This window comes from Coregonus clupeaformis, chromosome 7 (assembly GCF_020615455.1).
Source record: "Coregonus clupeaformis isolate EN_2021a chromosome 7, ASM2061545v1, whole genome shotgun sequence".
Classification (NCBI taxonomy): domain Eukaryota; kingdom Metazoa; phylum Chordata; class Actinopteri; order Salmoniformes; family Salmonidae; genus Coregonus; species Coregonus clupeaformis.
In genome coordinates this window covers 27769985-27791483 of record NC_059198.1, presented here as the reverse complement: position 1 = coordinate 27791483, position 21499 = coordinate 27769985, and the positions used below count along the sequence as shown (strand labels likewise).

The 21499-nt window shown below is 45.9% G+C and overlaps 1 protein-coding gene and 1 pseudogene across 3 annotated transcripts in view; one reads left to right on the top strand and one right to left on the bottom strand.

Annotated features, from left to right (window-relative positions):
• LOC121568662 overlaps positions 1–10507 on the bottom strand; it is a 55209-nt pseudogene extending 44702 nt beyond the window's left edge.
• LOC121569102 (inactive rhomboid protein 1) overlaps positions 1–21499 on the top strand; it is a 64409-nt gene that overhangs the window by 22025 nt on the left and 20885 nt on the right. The gene's annotated exons all lie outside the window — the stretch shown is intronic.

The window sequence follows — 21499 nt, the reverse complement described above, 5'->3', positions numbered from 1 at the left end:
ATCTTAAATAAGCAGTCATCTGACCTCTCCATGCTGGTGGTCTCTCAGGGAGGATGTGAGGTCACACAGTTGATGGCGTCTCTTTGTGAAGTATTTTTACTCGTGTTGATTGGCCAGTGCGTGGAAATAAACCTAGGATTGCACACAGTGAGTAATATGGTGGCGACAGGCCGTATCACCTCCAGAATACACCGTCTGAAGGACTTCATAACAAGATACGCTGTCTGTCTGATACAGCTGGAGTCTGTCCACATTTACGCCCTCCTAACCATGATGGGGTTAACGAACTCAGGGCACACAGAAAAGTCATTAGCTAAACACAGAATTAGCTGACGGCCCTGAGTTCGTATCTTGTTATGAAGTCCTTCAGACGGTGTATTCTGGAGGTGATACGGCCTGTCGCCACCATAGTACTTATATTATTTCCTGTTAGCCAAGTGACGTTTTGATGGATAAAGGAATGAATCCTTCAGTCAGTCTGGTTTTCCCCTTCCTTCTCTCATGTTGAGGAGGAGTTTTGGATCAGTCTCCACAACAATGACCCTCCTTCAGCCCCATGTGCATCATCAGCCTGATGCCCAGTGCACAATGCAGCCTTTTGTAGGCAGGAGCGATTCAGTCTGATATCATGCTGGAAACTATTTAGATGGGGATCACATGTTGTTTGGTCATTCTGCTGCTGAGACCCCTCTTAGCTCACTTGGCTAACAGGAAGGGCAGCTTCTGACTGCTTTCTACAGACAATAAGGCGCTTGTTTAGCTAGTTTGGGGATGCATCTGGGCGCCTCTCCACTGGGGATAGTAGTGGAGGAGAGACATTCTGCTTTGAGTTAGTTTTCCTTTGTTTTGTTAAAGCTGCCCTGTCTCTCAAGAGGATGTAAATCCATACAGACACTTCTATGTCAAACGGTGAGAGGTCAAGAGGTCAAACACGCTAGAATCCGGTCACAATGTCAAATGTTAATGTTATTGATCGACTGATTATCGAGAGAGAGAGGGCTGTTTCAGATTTGCATGCTGTGGCTCACCCAGTGGTTTCGCTTGCCCTGTCAGGACGGTTTTACAGCAGTGTTTTGAATTTGTGAATTAGTAATGGGAAAAATTATATTATCTTATCTCTTGGCTGTCAACGGTCAGTGCAGAGAGCGGAGAGACAGTATTTTATTTATACACATGTAATTACTGTGATTTATTATGGAGTGTAAAAGTGTCATATTAATCTATCATGAAATATTGAGTAATGTTATTACTTGGATAACCCTTTGGTATTTTGAGTAGGCCTCCTGTAGCTCAGTTGGTAGAGCATGGCGCTTGCAACGCCAGGGTTGTGGGTTCGATTCCCACGGGGGGCCAGTATGAAAAAAAAGTATGAAAAATGTATGAAAAATGTATGCACTCACTAACTGTAAGTCGCTCTGGATAAGAGTGTCTGCTAAATGACTAAAATGTAAAATGTCATGTTATTGTCGTTATGTAGGCTAACATTTAGTTTGACAGAAGATGGTGTCAGCATTGTTCTACTGTAGACGTTATCTTGATAAACCACTCAACCTCAGTTAAACCAACCCAGCTTAAAAGGTTAATGTTGATAAATGGTCATGGTTGAATTAGTCCAATCACACACCTCCTCTGTGTTTCTAACCTTTGACCCAGATCTCCTAGTTCCCTTTCAAATTAGGTCAATGTCCCTTTAAAATGAGGTCACGTCCTTGTGCCCTACAGCATTCCTACCCATCCCAATGCTGTTAAATACTGGCTATTCATAGATATACCTGTTACAAGGCTGTTATACAGGCTACATGGAGTAGTTGTTGTCATGGTCACACCCTGTCCTCCAGGCTGCAGTGGTCTGGTAGGTGGATGTCAGAGAGGCCCTGGGTCTAGCTGGGTCTCTACACCCACTCTCTCCCCAGGTGACAGGCCTCTCTGCGTGGGCACACTGGGTTGTTTGCTGGGGGAGATAAGGACAGTTTCCGTGGGAAAAAGTACAGTCTGGGACCCTGGCATGATAGCAGCAGTCTCAGGGACTTCAGGCTAGGATAAAACACCCTCTCTATTCCCACCACATCTCAGAGTTGAGGAGGTTGTATGAGTGTGTGTGTGTGTGCATGCCCTAAGAATCCGCTGATGTAATCACTGCCCATGCACAAGAAGATACAGTGTTAGATTGTGTTAAATCAAATTACATTTACATGTCTTAGAATAATATAAGGCATCTGGCCCACGAAGAAAGTTTAGAGTCATCTCTCTTTATATGAGATGTACAAACACTGGCACGTGTCCAGACAAGATACAGATTTACAGTGAGGCTGGTTTTTCCACCAGAATAAAGATATGCAACAACCATCTCAAGTGCTGCTGTGGGTTAGGAGAAGCGCTTCAGTTAGATGGGCACTTTAGAGAGTTGAGCTAAGAGGGGCACACTAAAGAGTTGAGCTAAGTGGGGCACACTAAAGAGTTGAGCTAAGAGGGGCACACTAAAGAGTTGAGCTAAGAGGGGCACACTAAACAGTTGAGCTGAGAGGGGCACACTAAACAGTTGAGCTGAGAGGGGCACAGTAAAGAGTTCTGAGAAAAAAGGCAGTAAGTGTACTACTGTAGTCACAGAGTGGCCAAGTGGTTCTCTCTCTCTCTCTCTCTCTCTCTCTCTCTCTCTCTCTCTCTCTTTCTCTCTTCTCTTTCTCTTTCTCTTTCTCTTTCTCTCTCTCTCTCTCTCTCTCTCTCTCTCTCTCTCTCTCTCTCTCTCTCTCTCTCTCTCTCTCTCTCTCTCTCTCTCCTCTCTCTCTCTCTCTCTCTCTCTCTCTCTCTCTCTCTCTCTCTCTCTCTCTCTCTCTCTCTCTCTCTCTCTCTCTCTCTCACTCTCTCACTCTGTGTGTGCCATGCCAGCTCCAATGGGAAATACACAGTGAATTATTCACAAGTATAGAACGGCTTAATAATTTATCTGTTGAATTATCCACCCTTGCAAAAATATTTCTCCCCCTAAAGAAAAGTGGAAAAACCGTTTTGCCTGGGCAGAACATACTCAACTTCAAGTGAACTGATTCAGTAGACGTGGCAATTCAGGGCTAATTCCTCTCCCTGATATAAAACACACCTCAACCTTTTTTCACGTTGATTTCCCGAGGAAGATATATGCACTGTTTTCTCAATGTATTCATTGTGATGTTGCCTACTGTACTTTGTTCCCACACGGGCTGGCTGTTAAATAGACTGTATATGAGGCTATTTGCAGGAGTGTTGAAGTGCACAACACTGTCAATGTACAGTATAGTGCACATCATACTGTGAAGCCACTAGTGAGATGTTAAAAGGATGCAGCCATTTTTTTTGCCAGTTACAGTAGTAGCAGTTGCCGTTATATCATCCTACAGTACTTTCTACTGCCTTGATATCTAGGATGTCTGTCATTATATAAGCTAGTCTATAGTTTCATCTCCAGCAGGACGTTGGCCATTAAAGTTCTATAAATAGACTGTATGCACACAGAACAGCGTCAGAGACCTACTTATCCTCTCATACATAGTACCTCTGGCACTAGATCATAGCATACAGTCAATACTGTTTGGACAGCAGTAGCAGAGGTTTTTCCCATGCACCCAATGTAGCACGTTCACACTCCCTTTGAAGTGTTGACTTTGCACTGTAAAATCCCCCCGTAGTGTGTGTATGAGCGTGCGTGCGCGTGTGTGTGTTTCCCGGACGGTAGGGCGAGCCGGCCCGGGAATGGGATGAGCTTCCACCAGACAGGCCTGTCCTGCCAGTTCCCCCCTCCCCTCTGGCCTCTCCCGTCCTCCCCTCCCCAGCCATGACACTGGATCCCTGGGTCAGCTGCAGAGGGTATTCCTGTTGTGTGTGTGTTTGTGTTTTAATATCAGACGGGGATGGTTCGGGGTGACAGCCTGTCACATGTCACTGTGTCAGTTTGCCTCAGATTAGACACACACTGAATCTTAATGGTGCGGAGCAGGCCGGACACAGGGCGGCTCCTTGGCCTCCGCTACCCTGGCCTGGTCTGGGCTGGCCTGGTCTGCAGCTATGTGGAGTATTTCCTTCCATGTATGAGGAGCATACCGCCAGGCCGTACGCCCAGACTGAGGAGAGGAACCAGAGCTGGACCCTCCTTCCTTTTCCCCTTAAAAAACCCTGGTGAAAAAACCCTTGTCATCCCGGCGCATGTGCATGGAAACCACGTGGTTTAGAGTTACACTGCTCGGTTAGTCATCAAGGAGATGGTGTGAAGGAAGGATGGAGGGAAAAGAGGAACATATAGTTGTGATTACACCCTTGGTTATATCACAGAGGCAACTTTAGTCTGCATCTAAACTCCGCTTCCACAATCAGCATGGTCACCTGGTCTTGCTGTCTCTCCTCCAACATGAATCCTATGTTGATATTCTTAGTCCTTTAATCTGTGGCTGTTTCAGAAGTCATCCATAGGCACCCAAACTAAGACACAGCAGCTTTGCAGGTTATATCAGCTTCTTAATTGGTCTCGCTTGGTAGTGGTGTGTGTGAGAGTGTGTGTGTGTGTGTGTGTGTGTGTGTGTGTGTGTGTGTGTGTGTGTGTGTTATATAAAGATCAAAAGCAGCACCCATGCTGCAATAAATGCCCAGATGGGCCTCAGATGGGCCAGGTGTTACACAACACTGAGGCCGTTGTTATTAAGTGCAATTGATTCACGGTCTCTAGATCTCCCATTTAGGTCCATTGCCAGATCAGATGCTTGTTCTAATTGCTTAGCACATTCCTTATCCATCCAAACACACTTGAAGGATGAGGTCTTGTTGGGCTTCTTGGCAATAATGACTTTGTGGGAGTGTTATTGCCTACGGTGCATGCAGATTGCAGCATAGTAGGCCTATGGAGTCATATGAGGAGTGAGATCAGTGTTTGGATAAAAGAGTGAGCTGCTGAATGGCATATTTTCCTCCCATTGTTTCCTTTATATCAGGCTTTGCTTTGCTTTCAACATGGCGTGAGGCAGGCAGGCTGCAGCCATGATGGATAGGCTGCATTGTGGTTAGTGACAACTCCAGCATGGTGAAGTTCAACATTACCAGGGAGAATCTCTGTTTTTATCCAGGTTTACAGTATTTATGGTGCATATTCTGTTAGGTGAAAAGGGAACATTTGATATACGGTACTAAAGCTAAGTAATTGTCTTATAGTTTTGCATAGTGTATCTTGGGTCATGAGTAGGCAAGTGTATCGCTCAGTGTGAGAAAAGAGGGACATGTACAATTATACACCAAGACATTTAGAGAAAACCAAAATAAAGTGATTGAGATTCAGCAACAGAGGAAGAGAGAAAGAGAAAGATATATTCTGAGAAATCCTGGGGAAAGAGAGAGAGGAAGCGAGAGAGAATGAGAGAGCGACGAACCAAAGCCTATGGTCAGGAAGTTCTGTTTTTCAGGAAGGAAGTGTCCAGCCTTCTCAGTACCCAGATTAATGAGGTCATCCATCATGGTGCCTGCCTTGGCCTGCACGCCAGCCTGCCTCTCTGTTTCTCTTCCTCTTCCCCCTACGCCCAGCCTGCCTCCCTCTGCCCAGCCGCCCTCATCTACCCAGCCTCCTCCACAGCCTCAGCTCTGCCCCGCAGCCAGCTGCACTGTCTGGAGCTCTATCATTTACAATAAGACGGATCATTTTCCTGTGACTGTCCACTCACAGGCCCTACTAAAGAGATATATACTGTAGATTGTCCCAAATGACACCCCACTTTTTGGCCAAAAGTAGTGCACTGTATGGGGAATAGAGTGCCATTTGGGACACAGATGTGCTGTCCTGTACATTGAGCAGGAGAGCACACAGAAGCAGCAGGGAGGAAACCCCCCACCTAGACCAGACACTGTGACTGACCAGACTGGTTAGACTTGATGTGCTTTCTCCTGCAATGCTGCTCACTTTCAGAATCAGAATCACCTTTTTTTGCCAGTCCAAAAAATTGGACACACCTACTCATTCTAGGGTTTTTCTTTATTTTTACTATTTTCTACATTGTAGAATAATAGTGAAGACATCAAAACTACGAAAAACACATTTGGAATCATGTAGTAACCAAAAAAGTGTTAAACAAATCAAAATACATTTTATATTTGAGATTCTTCAAATAGCCACCCTTTACCTTGATGACAACTTTGCACACTCTTGGCATTCTCTCAACCAGCTTCATGAGGTAGTCACCTGGAATGCATTTCAATTAACAGGTGTGTCTTGTTAAAAGTTAATTTGTGGAATTTCTTTCCTTCTTAATGTGTTTGAGCCTATCAGTTGTGTTGTGACAAGGTAGGGGGGGTATACAGAGGATGGCCCTATTTGGTAAAAGACCAAGTCCATATTATGGCAAGAACAGCTCAAATAAGCAAAGAGAAACAACAGTCCATCATTACTTTAAGACATGAAGGTCAGTCAATATAGAAAATTTCAAGAACTTTGAACGTTTCTTCAAGTGCAGTCGCAAAAACCATCAAGCGCTATGATGAAACTGGCTCTCATGAGGACCGCCACAGGAAAGGAAGATAAGTTCATTAGAGTTACCAGCCTCAGAAATTGCAGCCCAAAGAAATGCTTCACATAGTTCAAATAACTGACACATCTCAACATCAACTGTTCAGAGGAGACTGCGTGAATCAGGCCTTCATAGTCGAATTGCTGCAAAGAAACCACTTCTAAAGGACACCAATAATAAGAAGAGAGTTGCTTGGGCCAAGAAACACAAGCAATGGACATTAGACCGCTGGAAATCTGTCCTTTGGTCTGATGAGTCCAAATTTGAGATTTTTGGTTCCAACCGCCGTGTCTTTGTGAGACGCAGAGTAGGTGAACGGATGATCTCTGCATGTGTGGTTCCCACGTAAAGCATGGAGGAGGAGGTGTGATGGTGTGGGGGTGCTTTGCTGGTGACACTGTCATTGATTTATTTAGAATTCAAGGCATACTTAACCAGCATGGCTACCACAGCATTCTGCAGTAATATGCCATCCCATCTGGTTTGCGCTTAGTGGGATTATCATTTGTTTTTCAACACGACAATGACCCAACACACCTCCAGGCTGTGTAAGGGCTATTTTACCAAGAAGGAGAGTGATGGAGTGCTGCATTAGATGACCTGGCCTCCATAATCACCCGACCTCAACCCAATTAAGATGGTTTGGGATGAGTTGGACCGCAGAGTGAAGGAAAAGCAGCCAAAAAGTGCTCAGCATATGTGGGAACTCCTTCAAGACTGTTGGAAAAGCATTCCAGGTGAAGCTGGTTGAGAGAATGACAATAGTGTGCAAAGCTGTCATCAAGGCAAAGGGTGGCTACTTTGAAGAATCTAAAATCTAAAATATATTTTGATTTATTTAACACTTGTTTGGTTACTACATGATTCCATATGTGTTATTTCATAGTTTTGATGTCTTCACTATTATTCTACAATGTAGAAAATAGTAAAAATAAAGAAAAACCCTTGAATGAGTAGGTGTGTCCAAACCTTTGACTGGTACTGTACTCAGAATGTTACTTGGTGATATGGTGCTGCTAGTGATAGACAACATTTAAAGACAGAATACAGGCAACAGAGTTTATACAAAGTTTACATACATTATATACAACTAGGTAGAGTGAGCATAGAGCTGTAAGAGAATGAGCAGATATACAAATATACAGTGGGTATACGGTTGATGTACAGTGGATGTACACTTTTACAGTATCAGTATGAATATATCTAAATGCAGAGAGATGGACAGAGTGCAATACAGTAGAGTGTAGGTATTTTATATACAGTTTAGAGATGGCTTGATGCGGTGTGCAGCGTAAAGTGTCCTTTAGTGTCCATAGTCCTTTAGTCACTATGGGCCAGATGGCTGGTGAGGGCCACAGCCTGGGGGAAGAAACTTTTCAGGTGGCGGGAGGTTTTAGTCATGAGTGACCTGAATCGCCTGCCAGAGGTGCATTTTTGGAGTAGGGGGTGATCGGGGTGGGAGGGGTCGGCGATGATTTTTCCTGCACGCTGCCAGGTAGCAGCCGATGACCCTCTCTGCAGAACGAACAATGCGTTGCAGTTTTCCCTTGCAGCGGGCAGACGCAGACCCAAACCAGACAGTGATGGAGGAGGTGAGGATGGACGCAACGATTAATGCGTGAAACCGGATCAGGATTGCCTGGGAGACTTTGAGTTTTTTTCAGCTGCCGCAAGTAGTACATCCACTGGTGTGCCTTCTTGGTGATCGCTGTGATGTTTCCCTCCCACTTGAGATTGTGGGAGATGATGGTCCCCAGGAATTTGAACGATTCAGCCATGCTAACAGCTGAGCCAGCAATCTCAAGGGGAAGAGATGGTGAGGGGCTGTTCCACTGAAGATCATATGGAATGTTGCTATGGAATGTTCCAGTGACATAGCTTATTATGAATTCAGGTTATGTCCCTGGATGGAGGGCTTGGGAAACATACTGTACAAGACCCATTTGAGAAATGTATAATGTATCAGTTGTATTTCCAAATCTGGGCATTAGATGAGAGAGGCTGTGCTGACAAATGCATTCCTGTACACATGGTATATGAAATGGAGTTGGTTTCTTGTATGGATCATGTTGTCATTTTCTGTATTTATTTAAACTATCGATGAGATCTTATGTCGAGGGGTGTATAGTATCAGGTAGTTAGGGTAACCAGAGTTTAAACAGATAAATGCAGATTGTTCCGTGGAACATTTGTTTCTACTTAGCAGGCATCAATAGAGGGCTATATTTAGAATGTGGATAACGTGAGACAGGATGTGTCAATTAAGGAAACGTTGTTGTGAGATAGCAGCAGGAGAACTAGGTCCTGTTGAAAAGTGCACAATGAGGACTAACACGACCCCCCCACCCCTGCCCTCGCCCACCCAAAGCCCTTTCAGACAGGCAGCTGAAAGAGGCAGTGAAGGAGAGGCAGTCACATCTACAAAGCTCCATGCAGCCCCCAGCCCTCCTCACCACTGTTTGTCTTCAAGCTTTACCTGTTACAGCTGGGCCCTCCATTGTCACATCTCACTGCCTCGCTATGCATGACTGGCACCCATTTACCAAGTCATTATATTAATAGATGGCCTAAAAACCTCATCCAGGGAGAGTGTGTGTGTGTGTGTGTGTGTGGGTGTGTGTGTGTGTGTGTGTGTGTAGCACATACACCAACACTAGATCTACATGGCTCCCCAGAGAGGTAGAACACTGGGGTTGAGCCAGGCTGTCAGTTTGATAACCTGAAAGCCTCATGGACATCTCTGTCCTACCCTGCACCTGGAGAGACCAGGGTCTGTCCTCTGGGTTTAGTCTGCCTGTCAGTCTTCCCCGCCCCCCGCTAATGGAGAGCATTAGCCTTGTAGAGCAACAGCAGCTCCAGAATGTAAAAACATAGTTATTCGAGTTTGTTGTAAATGCATCTCATGGTTGAGTATGAATTGTTTGTTTCTCACATGCATTAGCCTGGAGTTGAAACGTCAGCAGGAAGCTGATCTTGCAGTGTGCATGTTGCAAGGATAGGAGTGGGTGTTTTTATTCTTCAGACGTGGATCTGGAAGTTAAAACAAATCTCTTTAAAGGGCCCACAGATTAAATCACGTTAACCTCATAGCCGTGAGAAGTAGCGGTGCTGAGAGTGCTGCAGCACCTCCTGAAAAATCAGAATATAAAAAAAAAGTATTTTTAAAAATATAAAAAGATATATGAAATAATTATTTTTTCACAAAAGTAGTGCACTGGGCCTTTAATAGTCCTGTATTAGCGGACCGGTTTATCCATCTGCAGAACCAGCGCAGGCAAAAAGATTTGTCCAGCCTCACGCTCAAACTACTTCCCGCAGCTATGGTTAACCTTAAGAATGCTGAGTGTAAAGTCAGACAGAGAGAGTAGTTATCATGGTGGGAAAACTGTTGCTATCTCCAGGCATGAAATTGTTGCCACGCAACGTTCTGTTTTAACCTTTAGATAAGACATATAGTATTCTATGCACATAGAATTGGCTTCATTGTCTCTTTGACTCAATTAATATAAATGGTTGAGCCAGTTGCCTTACAGTAAGATGGTGTTTTCAATCCTTTTGGGACTTGAATGTGAATTGAAACTATAAGGAGTCAGGGAAAATGATAATCCGGTGTCCTTGGATGGGGTCCAAAATGTAGAATTCAATCAACATCAACTCTCCTCAAGGATATCTCCACTGCTCAAGGACTTCCTCCCTATAAAGTCCAGTCAGTGTGCCTCTCAGACTGGGATGGATGACCCTGAATCCTAGCTAGGCCCTTGGCCTTCATGCAGGCCTAATGTACTGTACTCATTCATTATCCTGGTGAGAGGAGATGACTGCCATGTTAAAGACTCCCACGTGGTAGCAGGCAGCCCGATCACTGCCATGACCACAGCCTGTGTCCATGCTGGGTGTCCTGGAGCCTGCAGACCTAGTATCCGGCTGGCGGTTGCCATCTTCCCATCCTCTTCCCCAGACACAAGCCTCAGAACTGCCAAGTCAGCTGCCATGTTGACTTTGGACTGGACTGGAGGACAAGGGAGAAGGAGAGGGGCTTCCGAAGCACACAGCTGTATGTCTGTCTGTAGGTCTGTCTGTAGGTCTGTCTGTCAGTAGGTCTGTCTAAGGTTTCAGATTTTCATAGGTCTCAGTGTGATGTGAAGCGTGCCAGACGCATCAACCACCTTGACTCTCTCAGAGTTACGGGCAGCGTTGAAGGTCTTTGAGTGTGTACACAGGGTGGTAAGGATGAGAGGAAAGCCAGGCAGCAAGTGTAGCCGGCTTGGTCTGTCTCTTGCCGACTACTGCGTTGTGTTCCGGTGCACTGAAGACAACACACTGGCGTACTTGAAGGCACTTTATTGTGTACAGCTCTCTCACTCTCTCCCAGCCGAGTACAATGCAGACTGTTCAACATCAAAGAGAGAAAATGTTCAACACTCTACCCTCGACCAGAATCCGCCTCTCCCAGCCGAATACAATGCAGACTCAGTATAATCACATTCAAAAATACAAGGAATAAAATACAACATCATTGGAAAATAAACATTGCATCTGGTGTATATCTTATGTATGTGTCATATTCATGTTATCTCTGCCAAAAACTCTGAGCTTTTAGCCTTTATATTAATACTGTGCAACATGACATAAACCATCTTTCAAACAGGTAATACATACAGTAATATGCACGAAGCAACATGTAATCCTTCACATTTGAGCTTTTCAGTGCCATTAAACACTAATCAATACATGAAAACATTTTAAATGAACACATTTTTAACCTGATATAGGGAATACATACCTGTTCAACATCAAAGAGAGAAAATGTTCAACACTCTACCCTCGACCAGAATCCGCCTAACATAAAAGAACAACGTGAGCTTCGTCACAAGAGGATAGAATGATGATTGCTAACTTACAGCTAAACAGAACACGAGGTTAGCTAAGTTAGCAATTTCTCAACTCTCAAAAATGGCTATATTCACGACACAGCTTGATTAAATGTACGTACACTCATCATATAATATACATACAAGTTACTATGTGCACTGAAACGTTTTAGTTTTAACAGGTATATCAAGTTTATGTCACGCCGAAGTGAACACGTACCTCTCCCAGCCGAATACAATGCAGACTGAGAAAAGCACAACATCCCTCCGCATATAACCAACTCTAGAGGCGCACTTACACAACTAACTCTCCCAATATCTGTAGACTACACGAAATGCTGAACAATACAATATTTTGGTGAAATCAACTCACAAAATAAAATAAAAAATAGAAAATGAACGGTTGCAAAAATCTGTAATTCTTTGACCTGTTACATTCACCCCTCTTTAATTTCACCAAAATCCTTCACACTTCGAGGGTGGAAAATAACCAAAAACATATAGAATAAAACTCTTGTCCACTTGGTCCAAGATAGCCCTGGGACTCCATTTCCCATATACAGCGTATAAAGCTACTTACAAAGTAAGTTAAAAGAAAACAGCAGTTGATCAGGCTACTGCCCCTTCTAGTGAATATGATGCCTTATACATCATATGAAATCTTGGAACACTTTCCCTCCATTATGAACATCTCATGACCCAGGTCATACTACTGGTAATAAAGAAAAATATCTCAATCTCAAAAATGTATCTAAAATAAAGAACGGAAAGACAGTGACCTTCTGACTCCTGTAACAAAACCCTTGGTGAGTGGTTTTTGCACCATGTTCTCTATCAAGCGATCGACTGCCTTAACAACCCTGCCAGTACGTGTTCTGACAACCTGACTTTCAAACCCTTGTACTTGAGGGGTATCTGACTATCAATCAGTGTAACAGGTGAATTGACGTCCGAAGACCCTGTCTCATCTAAGTCAGGAACATCAATTGGGGCAACAGAGTCAGTGTCAGTCATGTGCAAATCAGGGGGGTCACTGGAATCCGACAAGTCTCTCACAGGTGAGTATTCATTTTCCCCTTGGCCTCTGACCTCTTTAGACTGGGCTCTCGTGGGTGTCAGTTGAACAGACTTCCTGGACAGAGAGTGGGGCGTCTCATTCTCCATCTCAGACTCATCAGCTTCTCCAATAGACTCAGAGTCAGAGGATGCGTTTAACCACGAACATGTACGGTCCTCAGAAGCGTCTACTGCTAGGCCACTCAAAGCATCAACAGAAGGAGGCTGAAACTCACTGGCCACATCCGAGGCAGCTCCATTCGTCTCTTCATCGCTTAGTTCTGGCATGGGCAAGAAGCTCACGTCCAACATCAAATTCCGATGAACAACTTTTGTTTTCCCACTTTCGTCTCTGACTTTGTAAACGTGAGTCTGAGGGTTCCGGTCTATGATGGTATACATAGTGGCTTCCCACTTATCCGCTAACTTCCTCTTCCCTCTCTCTGCTTTATTAGCTAACAAAACTCGGTCGCCAACGTTCAAGTGGGTTCCACGAACTCTCTTGTTGTAGCCATCAGCTTGATGTTGCTGTCCTTTCCTCGCATGCTGCTGAGCTATGTCGGCAGCCACATGGAGGTTCGCCATCAGTTTCTCGGCATAGGTCTTATAATTCACCACGACTGGATCCCTCAAGACTTGTTTGAAGACCATGTCTACTGGGAGTCTGGGCACTCGACCATACATCAAATAGAATGGAGGATATCCAGTTGTTTCATGAGTGGTGGCATTATACGCAAAAAGTCAAAGTCTGTATCTGTTGGGCCCAGTGTTGCTTAGCTGTCAGGGGTAGGGCACGCAACATACTGCCAAGTGTCCTATTGAACCTTTCGGTTTGCCCATTTCCCATGGGATGGTATGCTGTTGTGTGTGTTTTCTTAATCCCTGTGAGGCTGAGGAGTTCAGCTATGAGTTTGCTTTCAAAATTGGCCCCTTGATCAGAATGTATTCGCTCTGGGAAACCGTAGATGCAGAATACGTTATCCCATAACTTCTTCGCTATTTGCTTTGCAGTTTGGTTTACGCAGGGAAAGGCATGAGCCAATTTTGTAAAGTGGTCTGTTATGACTAACACATCGACAGATCTTTGCTTAGAGTCCTCAGCACTCCAAAAATCAATGCACACCAGCTCCATGGGTGCCGAAGTGCGAATGCTCTCCAAGGGAGCTCGGGCAGCTGGTTCAGGGGTCTTTGCAAGGATACAGCGTTGGCAGCATTTCACATATTCCTTGATGTCTCTTCCCATTTGCGGCCAGAAGAAACGCTGTCGGGCGAGGTGTGCTGTCCTAGCCTGCCCTTGATGCCCAGCGAAGTCATGCACACCAGCGAGAGCTTTGGCCTTCAAGCTAGCAGGCAGCACAAACTGATACCTCTTCTCTCTGCTTAATGGGTCTTTGGTTACCCTATATAGGACTCCGTCCTGGACTTTTAGATGATGCCACTGCTTACACAGTGTCTGGGTCGTAAGAGCTAACCTCCTCCTCCCTCGCCTAGGGTGGTGGCTCACCCCTCTGAATGAGTGGCAGGACTTCCCTGATAACTGGATCTATTTCCTGGCTGTGCCTCAGCTCGCCCGATGGAGAGGGCTGGAAGTGTGTCTTGTTCTGAGGGCACCGCCTGGGGAAGAACATTGAGAAACTGTGTTGCTCTTATCTCTGCTCCCCTTTCCCACTCTACATGAGCTTCACAAGCAGATTTCACATGAGAGGGTTCTTGACTGCCAGCCAGCCTGTCTTGAGTGGGGTCCATAGTTACACAGCACCCTGCATCAAGTGCCTGGAGACACTGGGTCTTACTCCGGAAGAGATCTTGGACTTTCTCCTCTTTGGTTCCCTCCGCCTCGGCCAAAAGACTTCCATAGGGCTCACTGATCAACCTTTGGCTCACTGATTTAGCAAACGGATCTCTACTCAGGGCATCTGCCACAATGTTCTTTACCCCAGGGATGTGTTTGATACTGAAGGTGTAGGGGGAAAGCTTTGCCACCCACCTCTGTTCGCAAGCGTCAAGTTTTGGTTTGGTCATTATATAGGTCAAAGGGATTATTGTCGGTCCACACTGTAAAAGTGTGGCCTTTCAACCAGTGGCTGAATTTTTCACAAACACTCCATTTGGCGCCAAGAACTCCAGTCGGTGAGCAGGATACCTCTTTTGTGAGCCAGTGAGGGTCTTGCTGGCAAAGGCGATCGGGCGTGCCTTCGTTTCTCCTTCTGGTATCTGGGACAGAACTGCCCCAAGGCCATCAAGAGACGCATCAATGGACAAAACCAAGGGCTTAGAAAAGTCTGGATGGCTAAGGACCACACAATTCAGGAGCTTCTCCTTAAGGCCGGCGAAGCGGAATCGCAGTCAAGGGTCCAATCCGCAGGTTTGAGCTTTCTGTAGACTCCCGCATTCTGACTGTACTTCCCGGCCTTTCCTCTCCGTTTCTGGCCAGCTGTGAGAGCAAACAGGGGTTTTTGCGATGGAGGAGCAATTTGGTATGTAGTGTTGGTAATAAAATACCATCCCCAGGAACGACTTCACTCTGCGAACTGAAGGAGTGCAGCCATCATCTTCCATCAAGTCCCTCTTTGACATTTTGGTGATGACCTCGACCTTCTCTGGGTCAACAGCAACACCGTCACTGTCAACGATGTGTCCGAGAAACTTCACAGATCTCCGCAACAGATGGCATTTTTTTGGACTCAACTTTAGATTGTGCTCCCGTAGCCTCTGGAAAACAACCTCTAATCTGCTGAGGGCCTGCTGTTCGTTGGGGGCAAATATCAAGAGATCATCTAGGTAGCACAAGAGACTGCTGAAGTTAAGATCGCCAAAGATACTCATCATCATCCTCATGAAGGACGCTGGACTGTTGCAAAGCCCCTGTGGCATTCTGTTATACTCGTGCAGGCCTAATGGTGTTGTGAAGGCGGTATACTTTTTTGTCCTCCTCATGCATGGGCAAGTTATAAAATCCAGACGTGAGGTCCATGGTGCTGAAGACAGCATTACCGCCAAGGGCAGCCAAGCAGTCCGATTGATGGGGCAAAGGATGAGCATCCTTGATAGTTCTTGCATTCAGCCATCGAAAGTCTGTGCATATCCGGAGGTCGCCATTTTTCTTCCAAACCATCACGAGTGGAGAAGCATATTCACTCATTGATTTCCGTATGATTTCCTGTTCCTCCATCTCGGTGAGAACTTGGCGCAGCTTTTGATAGTGGGCTGGCGGCACTCTGCGATATGGAAGACGGAAGGGACGGTCGTCAGTGAGGCGGATCCTATGGGCAAAGCCCTTGGCTTCTCCACAGTCAAGATTATGCTTTGAAAATATATCCTGATATTTCTCCAGCAATGTCACAAGTTGGAGCTTGGTGGAGGGGGCTCGCTTCACAATGATCAATGTCGACATTTCCTAGACCAGACTTCTGTAGTCTGTCTTTCAGGTCACCGTTGTTGTCCTGTTTCACATGAGTCACTCCAACAGAGCCAGCATCACTCTGACAGGAACCCTGGAACAGTGTGAGATCTTCAGCTGCAACACAAGTAGAGACGTCCGCAAGCTTGCTGTTCCTTTTCAGTGTGAGTGGTTTGTCTGAGATATTAGTGACTTTCATGGGAGTCCAGCCATCTCCCCATAAGCGGTGTTACCACTCTCCCCACCATAATGCCCCGAGGCACACACCTGGAGGTTGTAGGCTCCACCATAACTGTACTCCCAGGTGACTTGGGTATATTACTTGGCAGTCTTCCCCACAGCAGGTACTCTTGTTTGGGAAGAAGAGTCACCGCCTGAGTTAGCTTCACTGTCCCTACTTTTCCTGGGACATCTTCACCCCCTCCATCTTGTGAGACTGGTCATCATTTCTAGAAACTGTTCGCCATCTGGAGACCCTTTTGTGTTGCTCCGAGATAAGTGTCCAATAACTGTTCTCGTTTTTCAGCTGATGCAGTACATGTTTCAACATGTTGGTGCCTACTATTATGTCGTCTTTCTGACCAGTGATCACCAGAACTGGGACCATGCACTTTACCCCATACAGACTTAGTTCCATGTCATACATGCACTTGGGGGCGCACTTGTACTCCTCCACAGCCAACAAGGATGATATGCTGTGAGAGTTCTTGATGTGGGGTCAAGACGCTATCCGATAGTAGTCTCTGCTCTGCCTCTTCACTTATCGTGCAGGCCATTGAGCCTGTATCGAGGAGCCCTTGCAACTGAGCACAGCCATTAACTGTCACCGGTGCGTGAAATAACTCACTGAACGTCTCAACTCTGTGAATATTCTGAACAATTACCGTGCAATTATCAGACATTGCTTTACAGACATTGACATACATTTCCTTCAATTCTTCACTTTTTTCAAGGGTTGAATCTTCAACGCTCACACATCCCCTTTCCGTATGTGAGCTATCTAGTTTAAACTGGCTCCAACTTGCTCAGAGTTAGGTGGTGTGTGCGCTAACTGTGGCTGAGCGTTAATTCTTGGCCGGCGCTGTTGGCATTCTCTCTTCCAGTGGCCGGGCTTGTAACAGCCCATACAGAGGTTCGCCTGTCTACAGTGTGCAGTAGTTGAATGTTCGGCAGACTGACAGACTTTACATCTACTCTGAACAATGGCTGCTGGCCCCCTGCTTGGTGGCACGACGCTGTTGTGTGTGCCGTCTGCTCTAGCACACGGTCCAGCAAGCCAATGAGAGACTGCATGCAGATGCTCTCTGTCTGAGGAGAGGATGGAAGCCCCATTGCCTTTGGGTAACCAGTAAGGTCTGTTGGGTTTTCAGCAGCGACTGTCTCTGTGGTTAATGCCTGAGCATGTGCACCAATGTTCTTTGGCCGATAAGATTTGGCTTGACACATTGTTCTAGCCTCTCTCTGATGTTCAACGAGGTGTTCATGAATCTCATTTGCTGTCCACTTTTCAGCTGTTTTGCACTTTAGGACACTTGTAAGAGCGGGGTCGGGACAGTGTTTCACCAGCATCATTGTGACTTCGTGAGAGGGGTCCTCAATGTTTCGCCCCTGCCTTCTCAGACACTCATCTGCGACATCCACAGCCTTGTTCAAGCGTATCCAATAGTCCATGGGACTTTCTCCAGCCAGAGGAAGTGTGTTATAGAAATCTGCTAAAGGCATAGAGGAGTAGGTTAACTCACTGAAATGTTGTTTCAGAATATCAAAGACGAGCTTGGAGTTCTCAGCTGGCTGCAGCGATGGCATACTGCGCAGGGTAACTTTAACAATGTCTCTAGCCTTTCCCATTAGTCTTGACATTATCTCCTGGGAGTGCTCTTGCGGGTGTACACCCCTCTTATTCAGGTAAACGCTCATAATCTCTTCCCACTCATGCACTGTGTGTTTGTCTGTTCCATCACCCCTGAAGTACGGCGGGTCTTTGACATCTGTCTTCATGACTAACTTTACTCCTGTCATGTTCAAATCAGACTGTCCATATCCTAAGTTCAGGCTAGGCGTAGGAGTGGTTTGGTTATCTGCACTACCAACAGATCTCTGTAATTGGCTAGCAATGTTCTCTCCTATTTCATGAGCTAACTGTGTGATGAGACTCCCTAGGTCTGCAGAACTCACATGTGAACTAGACACTGGCTGACGTGGAGAATGTTCATCTGTTTGGGTGTGAGTGTATGAAAATGCAGGACAGCCCACTGAACTAACGCTGCTTGCAATGTCTGGAGCATCTCCTAAGCTACGCATGTGTGGTGCGGGGGAATATTCATCAGTGCGTAAGCGTGTGGACGAGAGTACAGGTCTGCCTAGTATACCAGCACCCCTAACCGCGTGCTCTCCACCATACTCATAAACCTGCCCCTCCCCAGGCTTACCCCTGCAGCATCTCCAACACTAAATGGTGTCTGCGCATCCTTACCATCAGCCATTTTTTTTTTTTTTAAATAGAAAGTTGTAATAGACTATGGTAATGATATGTGAATCACCAGAACATGTGAATATGAAAAAAAATTGTAAAATGATAGAAGTAGCTGAGGTAAGCAATTAAGAGCTACAATTTACACATTAATGTTTGCCCTTATACTTGTAACGTTCCGAAGAGGTTCCTACTCGTCACAGCAACCACCGCGATCACCCTGGCGATGATCTGAAGCGAAGATAATCCGGGTCACGGCACCAATGTAGCCGGCGCGGTCTGCTCGTTGCCGACTACTGCGTTGTGTTCCGGTGCACTGAAGACAACACACTGGCGTACTTGAAGGCACTTTATTGTGTACAACTCTCTCAATCTGTTCAACATCAAAGAGAGAAAATGTTCAACACTCTACCCTCGACCAGAATCCGCCTCTCCCAGCCGAATACAATGCAGACTGAGAAAAGCACAACATCCCTCCGCATATAACCAACTCTAGAGGGCGCACTTACACAACTAACTCTCCCAATATCTGTAGACTACACGAAATGCTGAACAATACAATATTTTGGTGAAATCAACTCACAAAATAAAATAAAAAATAGAAAATGAACGGTTGCAAAAATCTGTAATTCTTTGACCTGTTACACAAGCAAGCAGCAGGATTTAAGTGGGTTGGCCGTAGGAAAACTGTGGGGAGAATCGGAGGCGCCAAAGCCCCCAACCTCCAGCCCCCAGGCCCCAGTGTTAGCTACAAACCCAGGGGACAGTGGATCGTGGACTCAGCAGTAGACAGAGGCTGAGGCCCAGTTCAAACACACTACGGTCGCGGCTCCAGGTCCTGGAATCAGAAGACACTGAGTGTGGAAGATAATTAGGCTCCCATCCCTTGATACAATCTGCAGAACCAGGGCATATGCCTCTGCTGTGTTGGATCACTGAGCACTAAGAACCCTGGAGTTTGCAGTTAAAAGCAAATTATGGGAGCTGTAGCTTCAGGGCCGTCTGGGCCATAGAAGAGAGTGTTTGTGTGTGTGTGGTTCTGGCAGCAATATTGTAGTGGGTGTTTTGTACAAGCGCAAAGGCTGAAGACAGACAGGCTGAGGTTTCCCTCCTCCAGGCGGTGGTAGCTAGCAGAGATTCACCTGGTCCATGACCCCAGTAGGAGACCAAGGGAGGCTGTCACTACGCCTTATACCCCAGGACAGAAAACCTACAGTCATGACATGTACCGTCACTAGAAGTCTGAGCTCATATGGAGCTGAGTGACCGTGCTTTGAAATGTGTAACCTTGTGAGATTTTCTCTGCTCATCTTCCTCTGCACAGAAAAACCTGGTTGTGAGTCAATGAGGTCTCCCCCTCTCTCCTCCCTCACACCTCCCTCCCTCACACCCTAGGCTGGCCTGCTTTGTTCCCGTCTTTCTCAGCTAACAGCTAATCCTGGCCAGTCATCACAGTCCAGAGCTCCTGACCAGACATAAAGGCTGGGGAGGTCGGGCAGCATTCTACCACAGAGCCCCTCTCTACTCTGTGCAGTGGGGCAGAATGTCTCAGCATGGCGTCCATGGGTGAAATGACCAACCTCTTGTTGGCTCTGTCTTCACAGTAGCTAGCTATTTACCACAAGCTTATGGAATTGTTCAGTACGATCTCTCTCTGTCAGACCTGGGTTCAAATAGTATGTGTTTTCTTTCAAATAATTACTGAATTTGATTGAGCCTATATGGAGTGGCATATTGGCGTGGTTTGCACTTTTGATACTATTCCCTTGGTTCCATTGCACCAGGCAAGCGCAATCAAACTCAGATAAAGTATTTTACATAAAGCAAATACTACTTGAACCCAGGTTGTTGTGTGTATTAGACCATTTTCACACATGATAGGACAGGTCAGGATGGGACTGACTGCATGTGTGTCCTGCTGTGAACCGATGGCTCGTGAACAGCGGCCGTCAATGATGACTTGGCTGACTGGGACCAGGCTGGTGTTACTAGCACAGTGTGGTTGACCTCACCTTCTCTCCTCTTCTCTCTATCTGTGGACAGCGCCTCCGGCCTGGGGTTTCACTCCTGCCTCCTTCCACTGACCTTCATTGTCAGCCTCGCTGGCTCTGTGGCAGGATTTATGTTTCACCTGAACGCTCCCATCATCACTTGGGCTAAAACAGGAGCCTGCAGTGTGTTAAAATGCAACGCAAAGCAGATGTGCTCGATGTTGCCATGGACTTTCCAAGGACCTAAAGCTCTGTAACCATAGAAGGGAATACATGACCCTGTATGACTGTTGCCAGCCTGCTCATAACCCTCTGATGCTGCTGAAGTGAAAGCACAATACCTCATTAGGGCCCGCATCCCTGGTCTTGTGGGGCATTTGAGCAAAATTAGAGTCTGTGAAAGACAAATATCATGTGACAAGTGAGGAGAGTGTTTTTCCTCACAATCACAGGGTTTAATAATAACTACTCTGGTGAGGAACTACCCAATGGCGCACGTAGAGTGTTTTTCTCGGTGGAAAGCAGTCTTTTATTTACACATTCATGTATTTCACCTCGTGAACGATTCTTTCAATCTTCCTATGATGCCCCCGAGGAGAATGTCGCAGAGCACTTTAAAAGTGCCATCCTGGTGTTTGAAGGACACAGTATGATTTTACCATAATCAGCAGTGAGGAAAATATCAGGATATAACATACCTCTAGAGATAAGTGAGACTGTGAGAGAACCCAGGCTGAAGTAAAGGATTGGTGATAATGATGCTCTGGTGATGAGGAGGTTTCTCTGACGGAGGCCGGTGAGGTTCGCTGCACCACCTGTGGTCTCAAGGCTGCGTCATGGGAAGGCACAGGGAAAAGACCTAGCAATTTAGGCTCTCCCACGTTGGGCCTAGAAAACAGCAATATATAACGACAAGGTGGGATTATGTTCAATTTAATCTCTGGCATTTAGGGATTAGTCCTTAGATCATAAACTTTCCCACTCCCGCTGCACAAATATTTATTGCTTTGTTAAATGGTTCCGTGTGCTTTTTTCTGGGTAAGAGTAAACAGCTGTGGTCTGGTAATCTCTCCATTTGGCGCTCTCTGCTTTTCTAACTGGTTTTATGATAGCAGGACATACCCTGTCCTGTCACATGGGGTGACTCAAGGCTCATTAGCACCATCTTGTGTAATGACTCTGCAGCACAAGCTATT